The 15,732-nt window shown below is 47.1% G+C and overlaps 1 protein-coding gene across 3 annotated transcripts in view; it reads right to left on the bottom strand.

Moving 5' to 3' along the window:
* The window catches only part of NTF3 (neurotrophin 3), a 64,994-nt gene that overhangs the window by 3,872 nt on the left and 45,390 nt on the right, over window positions 1-15,732 (bottom strand). The gene's annotated exons all lie outside the window — the stretch shown is intronic.

The raw sequence follows: 15,732 nt of genomic DNA, 5'->3' as shown, positions 1-15,732 counted from the left end.
AGAGTGATGGGGGACGTTTGGTTTGCAGGCTCAACAAAAACCACATGGCTCGTGCACCATCAACATTATTGTGAGGGGTAAATAATGAAATCCACGTGGAAGCACCTAGCATAGTGTCAGGCACAGGGTGAGCACACTAGACATGTTATAGAACATGAACCTGAATGGCCTGTGGCGGCAGGAGATGGGGCACATCTGCCCTTGATGCACACATGCGAGGGGCCCAGCGTCTGGGAGCTCCCTCCTCTGCATCTGGCTCACAGCAATCTGCACCAACACGGTCTCCGCAATGCTTTCCCCTAATGCCATGGTGCCCAAGTGCTCGGATCTCAGCCCACTTACACTGGGTGTGGGAGAAGAAAAGAGTATCATGAACTAGAAGCCCAGGGAACAGACAAATGACGAAAGCAACCACGGGCAAGGGAGAGGCGGTATTTCTGAATATGCTGGGGGCAGGAATTGATGGATTCTGATCTCTGGCCACTTTTTGGTCACTAGTATCTTCATTTCTCACTCCATATCTAGGTGGGAGTCCCCAGGGAGACAGTTCCCAGGAGTGGGGAATGGAAACAGCGAGGCAGTGCCAGCTCGACCCAGGCAAGGCACAGCGGTGAGCTTTTCTACTTAGGGGGATGTCTCTGCTCTTTCTCTAGCGGTCACTGCCATCTGCAGAGAGTCCCATTTAAGCCATTGTTATATTGTGCTATTACTGTTGGTGTGTCTCCTCTTTGACGACAGGGACCATGTCCTTTCCATCCACACATCCTTGATGCCCAGCACACGGCTAGACACTGCAGAGTTTTGATGTCTATTTACTGAATGAGCGCCTGCTACGATCGAGACCTACCCAAGGCACTGTTTGCTGGCTGGAGAGCCTGTATGGGCCTTTGCCAAGCCTGGCTTTGGAAGCCAATCAACTCTGCCTTCTTTTCCCAAAGAAAATACAGGCCCTGGCTCTGAAGTCGGCCATGGTCCCCAGGCTCTTCTTGGCTATAATTAGAAAAAGACCTGTTAAAGACCTCAGTAAACCCCCTTTCTACACTCTCCCCAGTGCCCATTTCCCCTGCTCGGAGTTTTCCAAGAGCCTGACCGACGTGCATGTGCGATTTTCCTCACTTAGAAATGCTTTCCCACATATGGTGTTTTCTCAGTCCCTGGAGCAACATTCCTACAAGGTTTCACCATCCCTCAAAATACTCAAAAGAGAGCAATTTCTGATTCCTCCTTTTTGGCTCAGTTTACAGCATCCACAGAGGGTTTGGGGGTATTCGAGAAGCAGCTGACATGGAAGAGGAAGCTGGGGTAGAGAGTGGCACAGGATCTGAGCCCCCAGCAACCTGCGTCTGCTGTGCCACATGCAGCGATGGGGCTGCAGCCTTCAGATTCCAATTCACCTCTCCAGGACCAGCTTCCCTACACAGGAGCACCTCCTGACCATGTACCTAAAGACCCCTCTTGTTGCACATGTATGGAGTGAATTTTTAGACTGCTTAGGGGTGAGATCACCAAGAATAAAAATGCAAAGTGCCAGGTACTGGCTTACATAAAATCTTAAATCCTGGCAACCACCATCCTCAAGTAGGTACTATTATATTTCCCATTCAGATGGGGAAACTGAGGCACAAAGGGGTTCCATGACTAGCTAACAAGCAGCAGAGCTAGGATTTGCACTCTGGCTCTAGAGCTCGTGTTATTAATGATGACACTCTGCTGCCTGTCTGTCTATCCCTGCTCTCAAACATCCTAGAGAGTTTACTTCCAGGGGAAGCCCAAGCTCCAAGCCTGGAGCCAGGATGGCTGCCATCAGCAGGCTGTGCCCTTCCCCAAGAAGCCTGAGCTCTAAGCAGAGTTTGCAGAGATGTGAGGCCATCACTCCTATGTCCTCCTCCCCATATTTCCTATGAAAGCATCCCTCATGAAAGTAAACACAGTCCAGTTCCCCCACCCTAGTCCCTCCTGGGCCTGATGCTCTCCAGAGTAGATCACCTGTGCCTGCAGAGGCCCTGCTGTGGTGGACAGAATACTCAGTGCACCATCTCACATCCTGGGGTTGAGTCCAGCACTGGAAATCTGGGCGACTTATAAAGAAAGCAGAAAAGCTCTGTTTTAGCTTTCCTCAGGGAGGAGTCATGAGAGCAGAAGTGAAAGCGGTTTTTAATTTGCCAAATTTTTAATATGCAAATTCAAAAGACTTCATTATTTCTGGTACAGCCATATCCTCTGGAGGCCAATGCATTCTCTGGCTGGGTTCAAAGAGGACACTGGCCAGCTGTGTCCAGAAGGGCCTGATTCTTTGGAGAATTTCTTCTGCCATGACATGGTCTCTGACTAATGCGACAGACTCAGAAGAACACATCCTGCCAGTAACCCTAATGTCTTGCTCAGGGAGTGGAAAGGGAGAGAGGTGGGGAAGTGACAGAGTTAAAGTAGAATGACAAAGGGGAAAGGAATGTGGTGAAAATATTAAACTAAGGCCATATATAAAGACTGGCTATGCTTGTCCTCCAAATCTTAATTGCATAATTAATTCACACTGGTTTTGTTCTGAACATAGGTCTTGAGGCCTCCAAATTAGTCAGTGGGGCCGCATGAAGATGTCCTGACCCATGACAAGGCTGGGAACCGGGAGAGAGAGATCCTGGTGGAGCCTCTGCTGGGGATTGGTCTGGTTTTGCTTAATCTCTTTATTAATGATCCGGAAGCAGGAGGGAGGAAAAAGTGGCAGATTAATTAAAATGCACAGATGACGCTCAAAGGGAAGGTGCTGCAGACACCAGTGAGGACAGACCAATTAGGCTGAAGCACCCGTGGGGGTTGGCAACCTGGAAATAGCATGATTAGATTCAAATGAAAACATGTAGGTTAACTCACCGGGGGAATGATGGATCCAAAACCAACAAGGCAGGGAAATGCTTGGAAAGGGATGAAGGGAGGGGGTGACTTGGAATTGCTACAAGGAGTAAATGAGAAATGAGCTCACATGAGTGAAGCTGTGTGGGTTTCCACGGCACCTTCTTTCCTGCCAGCTGTGTTCTCCACCTCATTCACTTTAGCATACCTCTCGAGTGGTGGCAATCATGAAACTCCCTGTCTTATGGAGCACAAAAAAGACATAAATTGAGGAACAGAGCCAAGATCAGAAAGCAGACCAGAGATGGTCCCCAAAACAGGCTGACGTGCACGCTCTAAAGTCATGGAAAACCAGAAGCAATCAGCGATCTGGAGGAGAAAACGCTGCTCTCTCTGTTGGCATTTGGTGAGGCCTCACTGGACAACCCCTGAACTCGGGGCAGGTCTGTATCTATGTAGTGTCAAACCAGGTGAGAGAAGGGGCAGGGAAATAGATTCTTATCCTGTTCTTGAAGATCCCTGATTCTACTGTTGTTCCTCTCCTTAAAACTTAGCACTTAATACTCAGGGTTCTGAAACTGAGTGATACACACAGTCAATCCTCAGTCCAAGATGTGAAATAGGACAAGGCCCTCAATTTTCAGGAGATGCTGGCTTCTCAGCAGAAGTGAGACAAGGCACACAGTCAACAGCAAAGGCAGACTCTAGGATGAAATAAAATAAAACAGAGAACCTCAGAAGGTTGACTCGCCTCCCTCAGAAAGGAAGTACTGAAACTGGTCCTTCCGAAGGCCAGGAAGTGAGGAACAGGAACCCTTGAACTAGGAAGATATAGACAAGGAGGTTATATCCCAAAAGAAAGCTCAGTGCATCGAGATGGAGGTAGAAAGCGGTGAGCTTCCTTTGCACAGCTGTTAGGAGAAGAAGAATTTCACATTGTTCAAAGCATACCCTCCTCTGGCCTCGAGGAGAGGAGGGAAAGATGGAAGGCATGGCACATGTCACACCAGTGTGCGCCAGCCGCTCCTGGAGAAAGGTAGGACAGTTATTCCCCAGGCCAAGCAGCCCTCTGGCTTAGCCGCATCTTGGCAAAGAGAGATCTTAAAGGGGCTTGGTATGCTGACACAAGCCTAGGAAACTCAGGTTTACTTTATCCTTTGCATAATACAAACTCCCATTTCACGGCAGAAGGATGGACCGGGAAGGATCCGCAGAGAAAATCTGAGTCAATCCAGCTACTGGCCATCATGGTGTTATCTTGCATTTAGTAGTATTTGTTTTGGTAATTCACACTTATCCACCACTATGCATACAGGTGTGCATGTATGGGTTTGCGCGCCTGTGCTCACGCGCATGTGCACACACACCCCCCCCCCCACGTAACTGCTTGAAGCGAAGATGAGCTCTAGTCAAGCTGTTTTCAAATTTTTGAATTTTGAAAAATTATAAACTATTTTCCAATGATTGAGTCATTTAATGTTCAGAAACATTCCAATTTTGGTATCATTTTCTGTGTCTGGGTTACTCCATTCTCTAAGTATGATGACACACAAGGGGAAGCTGCTTCAGCCACACAGACAGCCGCAGGTACAGCTGGTATTAAAGAATAACTTCAGCCTCGGAGAATAGCTGTCTCAAGTCAACGATTTTGTTTTAAATTCATGCCGCATGTTTGAGTTGGGTTTATGGTCAAGGGTATCCATTGTCTGCAAAACGCTACACAACTGTAGTAATATCATTACAAGGTAGAGGCTGCTCAGCAATTGATTTTCAATAATTATAATTAATGATGATGATGATGGAAGTATTTATTTTATTTACCCAGATAAGCATGAGTCTCAAAATGGCAGAATAAAGAAGCTGGCTTCCTCTGGGGGGTTGGAGGCTAAGGGAAATCCCAAAGCATGTCTTCCGTTCAATCCTTACTCTGATTGCCTCTTCCAAACCAACACCACAGCTGGCTTGGCAACAGCCAAACCTTTTTTATGTGCATCAAGCATAGCAGCAAGTCCGGGATCACCCAAACCATACTGGTTTGGCCCCTGGAGGACTTGGCTACAGAAAGTGTGGTCAGGTGGTAGGCTTACTCCTCTAGACTTGGCCATCAGGCCTGTGTCAAATATGGCCCCTCACGCCTCCCTGCTGCCACACAGCCAACCACCTTTCACAAGGATGAGGTATATTGACTGGTGGTCTGTGGCTGTATCGATTGGTGGTCTGGTCTGGATCCCTTCTCCAGAAAACCATGGTGTCTGAAGACTGACAGCTGGGACTTCTTTTCCAGGTGTATCTCCCCTCTGTTCCCTGTGGCTGCTATCGTGCACTTGAATACTTTTACAGACTAGGAAACTGAGGCAGAAGAAACATGTGTCTGGTGCTTTTCTGAGTCTCTTCTCACCCACTCATCTAGTGATGTGGGGATGTGAGCACAGGAAGAAAACCAACCTCCCGTCAAAACTGGAGTGTGTGGTAGGCACTTAATAAACACTATGACTCCAACCCCAAACTCTCTAGTGACCCTTTCTGGGCAGCTGGGCAAGACTGAAAAACCAACCCAGAGCTTGTCCTCTGAAAGCAATTTTGGCACAAACAGTCTGAACCCCAGGCTGTCTTTAATCACAGACACAAGTCATAATAATCGCTTGTAATAACAGCTCACATTTATTGAGGCTCACCATATGCTAGACTGTGCGGAACACTTCACATGGATGATCTCAATTAATCCTCGTGGACATGATTATTAACCCCCACTTTTCAGCAGAGGAAACTGAGGCTCAGAAGAATTAAGTAATTTTTCTCAAGATTACACATCACTTGAGAGGCAGAGCCAGGGAACAAACCCCTGTCTCTGTGATCCCACAGCCCTAGCTCTTAGCTAATATTGCAGAATACCTCCCAATTCACTCCAAAGTCTAAGGCACCTGCCACTTCATTGAAGTGAACTGGGTAGCAAGCAGCACACTAGTGTATTACTGTTTCTTTCTTTGTGGAGGAAGAGACTTTCAAGACAGATCCTCTGAAACATCAAGGAGACATTTCCAGTCTAAGGCTTGCCTCACCAATTCATAGTAGCTGAAGAGCATATCTGTGTGATGGGGGGCTGGTGGGATCTGGTGTTTATGCTTTAGTTTCTCCAAATATAAAATATTCCTTTCCTTTTTTCTTATTTCATGGTAAAAAAAACAACCAAGAACCCAAAGATTCATTTTAAAAAACGGCTGGAGCATTGAAGGTAGGACAGATTTCTGATTTTTTTGTTTTCACAGATTGCAGCATATTTGTAGCTGTTGATGAGAAACAGAATAAAATGTAAGCTCTTGGCACATCCCCTGTTTTGATTTGTTAATAAAAACCAACTCTTCCACTAATGAGCTTTGTGGCTACGGGAGAACCCCTGTGCATCTTGGGGGCTCAGTTCTGGAGCAGCGTTTCTCCATAGGGGTGTCACTGGGATTTTGAACAGGACAGTCTTTTATTGTTCAGTTTTATCTCGCACATATGCAGCTCAGGCCCCCACCTAGTAAATCTCAATCGTGACCCCAGTCATGGTGACAACTGAATAAAAGGACCCATACCTTTCCTAGTGCCATCTACGGAGACCCCTCGGTTATGAATCACACAACATGATGCTGGGGAGTTAATTGTTTTTGGATCGTTAGCCCTTTTACAATGTGACCAAAGCTAAGAAACCCTTCTGCTAAAACACCACACATGTGCCCATAAAGAAAAATATAGCAAACAATTTCAAGGTGATTCAAAGAGTCTATACAAATCAACCTAGTGTCCCACAGATTTTAGGTTTAGAATTCTTGAACTAAAGAATTTCAAACGTTCTTGCTAGCTGAGATACCCTGTGCTTCTATTATCCTGTGCCAACCCTGAGCCATTTCTTCTCCAGGCCAAATGGAAAAGAAATTATTATTATCAGCCTAATTTTCTGGTCCTCTCTGTTTCTCTGTGTCCCTGTGAAGCCAGGGTGCCAGGAACTGGCACCCAGCTCTATTAGGAGCGTGGCACAATGGAAAGGCTATGGGGGGAGAGTGACTTGTCCCCAAACCAACCAATCAACCAGGACAAGAGCAGGAACCAAGCCTAGCTCTCCAGATGAACAGCCCTACGCTGCTCAGCCACAGCCACACACAGAGCAGTCAGCGTATTTAAGACACATGGAGGGAAACCTACCTACCAGTAGGGCTTCCTGGGGGAGGCACGGGGGTCCTAGTGAGCCTGATCAACACAGCATGTCTGATGCTGTGTGTGAGAGGCCGGGGGCCCCAGCAGCCCTGCTCAGCCCAAGAGGCAACCTGTGGAGGCAGAGTCTCTCCTGTCTCCCTTTCACAAGTGTCTGCGTAGCACCATCTATTGGCATCCACCTTCCTCATGGACACCAGGGATCAGAGCATTCTCCTGTCTGTCCATAAACCTGCCATCACTCTGGGTGACGTCACCTCCAACCTGATGGCTTTTTCATTCCTTGGTCTCCCTGTTACTCCACATCCTCAAGACCTTGTTCTCTATGACGTTTGAAAACGCAAATTCAATTCCTCAAAGACCAAAGTGATTCCTTGAAGATGTAAGAACAGAAATACTATTCAACCTAGCAATCCCATTACTGGGCACGTACCCAAAGGACTATGCATCATTCCCTCATAAAGACACATATGCACACGTATGTTCGCTGCAGTGCTACTCACAATAGCGAAGACGGGGAATCAACCTAAATGTCTGTCAGTAATAGACTACAGGGGATCGGGGGGCATCTTGTAATGTCACCAAGGACATTCCATTAAGTTTGCTCAGAAGGGCCCAGCTCGGTGCCTGGATGAGAAATCTACAGTGGACCTGGAGGATGCTTACTGCTGTTCACCAGCTACTCAGGGCTGGAACCCCGAAGAACACGGGAGTGCCCGGATGCCGTGGGTCTCCTGAAGGTGTGCGCCAGTGGAGGGTCTGCAGGCCCCACGGGTCTGACTGCGAAGTGGCCAAGCAGAGAGGCAAAGCCACCCCATGCTCATGGAGACTTCAGGTAAGTGGCTGAGTGACAGAGAGAGAGATAGAGACAGAGAGAGACTGAGAAAGAGGGAAACAGAGACACAGATACAGAGACAGAGGCAGAGAGAGGCTGAGACAGAGAAAAGAAGAGACAGAGAGAGACTGAGGGGGAAGGAGACAGAGATGGAGGGACAGAGAACAAAGAGAGAAAGGAGAGAAAGAGACAGAGATACAGAGACTCAGAGAGACAGAGACATAAAGACAGAAAAACTGAGACAGAGATACAGAGACAGGAAGAGAGGGAGGCAGAGACACAGAACTGAGAGAGACAGAGACAGAGATGCAGGGAGACGGAAACAGAAAAAAACACACAGAGAAGGACAGAGTGAGAGACAGAGAGATACAGAGACAGGAGGAGAGGCAGAGTCAGAGTTTGAGAAAGAAGAGCGACACAGAGCGAGAAACAGACGAGCAGAGACGGAGCAGAGAGAGAGAAGAGAGGAGAGAGGCACAGAGAGTGAGGGAGACAGAGAAACAGTGAGAGAGCAAGGGGGGACACATGGAAAAGGGGGTCTCTTTTGAGTATAGGGGGTTTCGGCTGAGCCCAAGACCCTGGGTGATGCTCTTCTACCTGGTTCGGAAAAACTGGAAAGGTGGCAGAGAAGGTCCCTCTGAAGCCAGCATTGCTGCAGAACCAGAGGGCATGTGCACTTCCATTCACATTAGAGACCGCTCCACCCTGCCACTGTCCCCAAAGCCGGTGACCTCCCTGCACTAACCTACATTTCTTTCTACTGCCAGGGAAGCGAACATGTAGGTGTTGTAGACGCAGCAGGTGGCCCTGTCCCAGCACCATGGGAAAGACCGAGGCACGGGCACTCAGTGTCACACAGCACTTCCTGGTTCAGGAAGAGGATCTCAGAACAGGCCACAGTCACACAAGGCCACCTGCACCTTGTCCCAAGAGGGGTGGCAGTGCCCAGCAGCCCGGTCAACAGAGGCTAAAGCAGTAGGGCTACAAGTGACAAGCCAGTGCCCATCTGTCGGGCAACAAGTCAGGCAGTGTGTGTGTGTGTGTGTGTGCGCGCGCGCGCGTGCACATCTATGTGTATCTGTGTGTGGGTGTGTGTTGTCTCTATGTGTGTAGTGTCTATGTATGACTGTAGATGTGTCTGTGTGTGGTATGTATATGCATGTATGTATGCCTGTGAGTGTGTCTGTGTGTCTCTGGGTGTGTGTGCTATATGCATATCGACATGTGTGTGTGGTGTCTGTGTAAGACTGTGGGTGTGTCTGTGTGTGTTGTGTATATGTATTCATGTGTGTGAAGTCTATGTACGTGCTTGTGTGTATGTGCATGTGTGTGTGTGAGTGTGTCTCTGTATGCATGTGGTGTATATGCCTAGGTGTGAGTGTGTCTCTGCAGGTGTACATATGTGTATGGCGTTATTCTGTGTGTGTGTGTCTGTGTGTTGTGTGTGGTGTATGTCTGTGTGTGTGCATGTGTGTCTGGTGTTATTCTGTGTGTGGTGCATGTATATCTGTGTCTGTGCATGTGTGTGGTGTTATTCCATGTGTGGTATGTGTATGTCTGTATGTGTGTGTGCATGTGTGTGGTGTTATTCCACGTGCAGTATGTGTATGTCTGTATGTGTGTGTTTGCATGTGTGTGGTGTTATTCTGTGCGCATCTGTGTAGTGTGTGTGTCTGTGTGTGTATACGTGTGTGTGGTGTTAATTTGTGTGGTGTGCATGTGTCTGCATGTATATGTGCGTGTGTGGTATTAATCTGTGTGGTGTGTGTGTCTGCGTGTGGATGTGCGTGTGTGGTGTGTGTCTGTGTGTGTATGTGCATATGTGTGGTGTTATTCTGTGTGGTGTGTGTATCTGCGTGTGTGTATATGCATGTGTGCATGGTGCGTGTGTCTGCATGTGTGTATATGCATGTGTGTGTGGTGTGTGTGTCTGTGTGTGTGTATATGCATGTGTGCGTGGTGTGTGTCTCCGTGTGTATGTGAGTGTGTGGTGTGTGTGTATATGCATGTGTGCATGGTGTGTGTGTCTGAGTGTGTGTATATGCATGTGTGCGTGGGGTGCTGGGTGAGGGATGCTGAGAAGGGGAGAAGTCAAACGTCAGAAGGGATCAAGAGCCTGCATCTGCCCCCTGCCTCCCCTTTGGTCACTGTTAGTCCCTGGGCAGGTCTGCTTTTCACTCCCGGCCGGCATCAGATTGCTCCTCTAGCAAGGGCAGGAACCAGAGTACATCATCTGGAGACCATCCCGGCGCTAGCAGCCTGCTGCCGTCCACAGGGGTCTAAAGCCAGGCGGGGCTCTTGATCTCTGGGTCCCCTTCAGCCCAGAGGAGCAGCCAGCTCTGCGGGTGCCCCTACTCCGCCACCCACACTCCCAGTGTGGTGCACGTGGAGTCAGGCACAGGGCTCCAGTGGCCTTCCTGGGTCCCCGTGAACTGGAAACATACGAGGATAGGCAGGGAGAAGCCGTGAGACGGAAAGAGAAACTCTGGGTCAAGTTTGCATTTCTCATTATTTCTCCAACCCTTCTCAAATTCCTTTTGTTTAGAAACCTCCTTGAGTTTCTGAAGCCTTCCCCCTCCCCCACCCCACCCCCTGAAAAACTCTAGGAGCTCCTCCAGCCTGTAACCCTTCCGCATAACACGTTCCATATGTCGGTCACTCTCGGCATGAAACGTTTGCACTAGCTTTTCTGGTCACCTACTCCGTGGTCTCCCCACACAGCCTCTCCCCAGGGTAGCCCCACCAACCCCCTCTGTAGCCCTCTGTTCAAGAAGCAGAGGCTGGGATCAGGCTGCAGGGTCCTTTGCTCTCCCTCCCTGGTCAATCCCATGCAAGATTCCTGCAGGTTTGCCTCCGGAGTGCCCCAGTGCGCCTGCCTTTGCTGCAGCCCGCCCGCCGCCAACAGCTGCAGGGAGACCCTCCTAAGAACTGGGGCTAATTGAGCAGGGCTCTGACTGAGCCTGCCACGTTATTTGCTTAGAGCAAGCTTTTACGGCAAGGCAACACAGCAGTCTATTGTCTTCCTTTCCCACCCAGCTCCCCCTCCTCTCGAGGCTACCCACTGCGATAAATAAAGGCTGGTGAGGTGGGATTTTTTTCCACCCTAACTTCCAATGCTCCCTTTGCGGATGCAAACACATTCTAGCCTTTCTTGCTTGACCCCCACTCCAGGCGCCACTCCCTGCCCGCCCTCTTGATGCATCTTTTGATGACTGAATTTGATGCTGGAAAATAGCATGCAGAGCACCACCCCACGCAAGGTTTTAAGGGTTTCTCAAAAGATAGAAGAAGGTGGCATTCAATAGCTCTGGAGGTGCTGCACTGGAAGAGCTGAAGATGATTTTGAACTGATCAAGGGAGCCTGAGAACCGATTATAGTTCCTCTTCCTTGAGAGCATAGGCATCCTTGAAGGTCTCAGACTTCCAGGGATGCTCCAGGCATCGAATAGAAGCTGCCTTGAAACAGGTAGTGAGGCAAGCCCACGGCCTAACACTGGAGGCAGGAGCAAGTGGGAAAGCGTGAGGCCCTAGGGGCCAGATTGAGGACATCAAGGCTTTCCAAAAAGACATGGAGAGACCTGTCTGGGACATACTTGGCTGGGCCATCAGCTATCTTGAAGGATGGAAGGATGAGAGATTGAGCACCTACTGTCTGCCAAAGATTAAAATTTAAAACTTACATCCCACTATCTCCAGCTTTTTGGGGAGAGAAGGAGTTAGAAAAATTCTAAAGGGAGGCTATTGCTATTGTAAAGCCAAGACATCCAGGGCATAGAGTAGGTGAGGGATGGGCTGAAAGTTGTTACTGGTAGATATAAAACTACAAGCAGAAGAATCCCTGCTTCCTGACTCCTGATCCTACAGTCTTTCTAAAAGACAGCCTTCTCTATTATCAAAGTCCTAGCCCAGCAGGGTGCACCGCATGCCTGTGATCGCCAAGTAAGGGGAGCTCCTTCATCCAGCTGTAAACCTAAGGGAGAGCCCTCGTATCTACAAAATGCAGACCACACTTTATCAGTATCTGTTAGATACTCTAACAGCATCTGCGATGCACCAGTTTACACAAAGTAGATCATTTCCAAAGCAGAACCACCTCTGGCTGCAAAATGTCCTCTTCACTAGGGAGATGGTGGGGCCCATTATTGGCCCAAGCTCTGCATCCATTTCTCTCTAATTCTAACCAGAGGGAAGCCTCATCAGCCTCACCCACTATCCCCTCCCTCTGGCCCCCAAATCTTGGCTTTATTTAGTTTGGGAATGGATTGTATTCTGGAGATCAAACAAGTTACGGGAAATTGTATTGAAAACAATCCTTTTCAACAGTACTGGTATTAAGAAAATGACAACAGTAACGATGGAAAACATGTTTGATGATGAGTTTGGATGCTGCGTGGGGCTAATGAGACAACTGAATGAATGTAATTGAGGTATCTGACTTCAGAAGTTCCGATTATGCTGACGGGCTTGGCAAGGAACCCTGCAATTTGGCATTAATGAACGGATTAACACCGAGGATCAGTTGAAACCCAACATTGTGCAGACATGTGCCCTGACATTGTGCTGGGCATATACAGTAGGGGCCAATGAGGACCCGATGATCTGAAATAGAAAAAGATTACAGCCCTCTTAAGAGGCAACAGACGAGCTCTTCTGCCACTGGACCAATGTGTGACATGTTAGAGTCACTTATTTGAAGATTCATTTGTTTGCTACTAACAATGCTGTGGTGTTTCTAGACATGCAGTCTAAATGACCAGATTAAAACTGGGTTTAAGAGCAGGAACTCCAAAAAGTTCCTTCAAGACCTGAGGATCTGTGATTCTAAGCTGATGATGAAAAGGCCAAATGCTGCCCCATGGGGAGGGCCTGTCGGGCCACAAGCCTGTAAGAGCTACGAGTGACTTCCACCACAATGCGAAGTGAGTCACGTGGCTGCTGGGGCTGGGATCCCTGCCGACTGCAGTCATTTGGAAGGGTCTGGACATTCTTTTTATACTGGCATTGATTCAGAATGTGAAACTTTTGATCCTATAACATGGTACGTTTTAATTCCTCCTGGTGATGTTAATAATGTAGTTGGCTGATGCCACGCTAACAGAATTTATAATGCATGGATGCTTCCAAGAAACAGGGGGAAGTAATAACTGTAGTCTCCCATGTGAACCTCAATTTGCACTCTGTTTAGGCTTCTGAGAAAGGTGGAATGCAAATCAATTTTGTGAATTGAATTATATTTTAAAGACACAAGGATTGTTTGCAATGAAAAAATCTTATTGTGGATTCCTATGGAAAGCAGTAAATAACCACTTTTCAATTAAAAACACATTTGCTATTGGGCTAGTTTTAGCTTAAAGCACAGTGAACCTTACAATGTAGTGCAGCTATGGTGTAAATACATTACCATTTTATAATGAGCACATACGCTTTGAGACCAAAGCAGTCACCAAAGGAAGAAGGCTTACTTCTCCATGAACCCTTCAAATATTTGGGTGTCTTGTTAATGTGCATTATCTCCTACAGCTAATTCCCCAGAAAGTGAGAAATCTGGAATAAGGAAAGAAGCAGGAGAATGTCTCTGCTGGAAGTTCCCATTTTTGCACTCCCGTGTCCTAAACAATGCCATCCTAAATTCTCATAATATATGATACTTTAGTCTTCTCAAACATCCCAATAAAGAAAGGAATGGAAAGAAGAGAGGCAAGCAGAAATCATGCACTCCGTACTCAGTGAAAACTCATCAATAATTATTGCATCAATAGTGATAAACTCATTTTGTGAGGACTTACTGTCTGCCAAGAACAGCACTCAGAACCCTGCAATCACAACTTGACTTCATTCTACAATAACCCTATGAGGCAGATTCTACAGTTCACAACTTACCTGAACCCTACATACTACCTCATACTCTCTGTGAGATCTGGGGCAGCATCCAACCATTAAACATGTTAATATTTCCACTGCACAATTATATTCACGTAAGTGAAATGAAGACTAGCTCATTCAGGTTAGGTTGTATGGCCAAATGAATTTGCTGTCACTTTAAGAAATGATTCTGGGTTTTCAGAGCTTTTTGGGCTTTGGAATTACAAAGAAGAGACGGGGATGTGCATTATTCTATTTCATAAATAAGGATAGCCTGCTTGAGATCACACCATGGCAATACTATAGCTCAGCTTAGTAGCAGAGCTGGGATTCAAACCCAGGCATGTCTGATGCCAAAACCCATGTTCTCAAACACTAGGCCATGCTGCTTATGTTGCCCCCACCGCGGGGAAACTAGAGAATAAAACCTCCCTACAAAGGTTTTCTGAGAAGGCCGAATTAAACTGTGATAACATAGATCCTCTTTTATGTTTAAAAGATTTTTTTCATTAAATAATATTTCTTAGAGAGATGATTTTTCCTCATTATAAAAATGATATAAAGAACATATTTAAAAAGTTTTTGAATACGAAAACATATCATCTATCAGCTCCCACAGGTATCATCATGAAATATTTGTACCCAGCCTTTAAAAAATACATTAACAGTTTTTCTATGCGTTATAGTTGAGATCGTTTAATATACATCATTCTGTAATTTTCTTATTTCACTTACTATTACAGTCTAGGCATTCTCCCGTTATGTTACAATTCTACCTAAGCAAATCTTGATGGCTACATAATATTCCACCACATTAATTTGCCATAATTTACTGGATGACAGCCCCTTGTTACACATTTCCTATTTGGAATCCTCTTCTCCCATAATGCATGCTACAGTATCTCCATGTACAAAGCTTACTATGAGTGTGCTATTCTCATGGTCCAGGACTCCAGCCGTTTCCTTACCCTCTTGAGACATCTGCCCTGTGCAGCCCCAACCTCAGATCAGTTTATACATCTATCCACCTAGCAGACATGCAGGCTGCTAAAGAGGGGGAAACGCCGCCTATGAACACTGTAAGAGCTACGAGTGACCCTCACCACAATGCGAAGTGAGTCATGTGGCTGCTGGTGCAGGGATCCCTGCTGACCGTAGTCAGATGGAAGGGTCTGGACACTCTTTTTATACTGGCATTGACTGATGTTGATTGATGCTCTCAGGGTCTGCTCAGCCCTTACTGTAGATCAACAATTTGCTCTTGTTCCCATGACAGGTCTTCCCTCCCCTCACACAGGCTCCTATCTCCTCAAGCCTCTTGGCGCCTCCTGCAGAAAATCCTGCATCCTACTGCACAGAGTCCTGCAGGGAGGACCTCCCTCAGCCTCGAACTCCACCTACGAATCTTCAAACACACCGTTGTACGCTCTCGCCTCTGCCAGGACTCCCTGACTACTCCCTATGCCGGGAAGGCTCTTAGATGCACACTATTAAGGTGACCAGATACTTTATCATCCAAACTTTCCAAAGTGAAAAGGGGCGTTAGCAATAATTTTGTTTAGGTAATGGCCACACGGTAGGACTGGTCTGAGTCAACCAGGAAGTGCGATTACTGTGAGTAAAACGAGAGTTTCTGCTGAGTGGCAGGGCCCACCTTATCATCCCCACTCTCTAACAGGTCCTAAACTGACACTCTGGGCCTCACATCCATTTCCTTAGAAGCCTTCTTCCATCAGGGCCTCCATCCCAGATGTCTTGTCTTTTCCTCTCTTCCCTCCTCCTCCCTCCCTCCCTCCCTCCCTCCTTCTTTTCTTTTATTTCTTTTCATTCTCTTTCTTTCTTTCTTTCTTTCTTTCTTTCTTTCTTTCTTTCTTTCTTTTTCTTTCTTTCTTTCTTTTTCTTTCTTTCTTTCTTTCTCTCTCTTTCCTTCCTTCCTTCTTTCTTTCTTTCTTTCTTTCTTTCTCTCTCTCTCTTTCCTTCCTTCCTTCCTTCTT

This window comes from Sapajus apella, unplaced genomic scaffold (assembly GCF_009761245.1).
Source record: "Sapajus apella isolate SASKATOON/1434 unplaced genomic scaffold, GSC_monkey_1.0 scaffold86, whole genome shotgun sequence".
NCBI lineage: Eukaryota > Metazoa > Chordata > Mammalia > Primates > Cebidae > Sapajus > Sapajus apella.
This window is presented reverse-complemented; position numbering and strand designations above follow the sequence as displayed.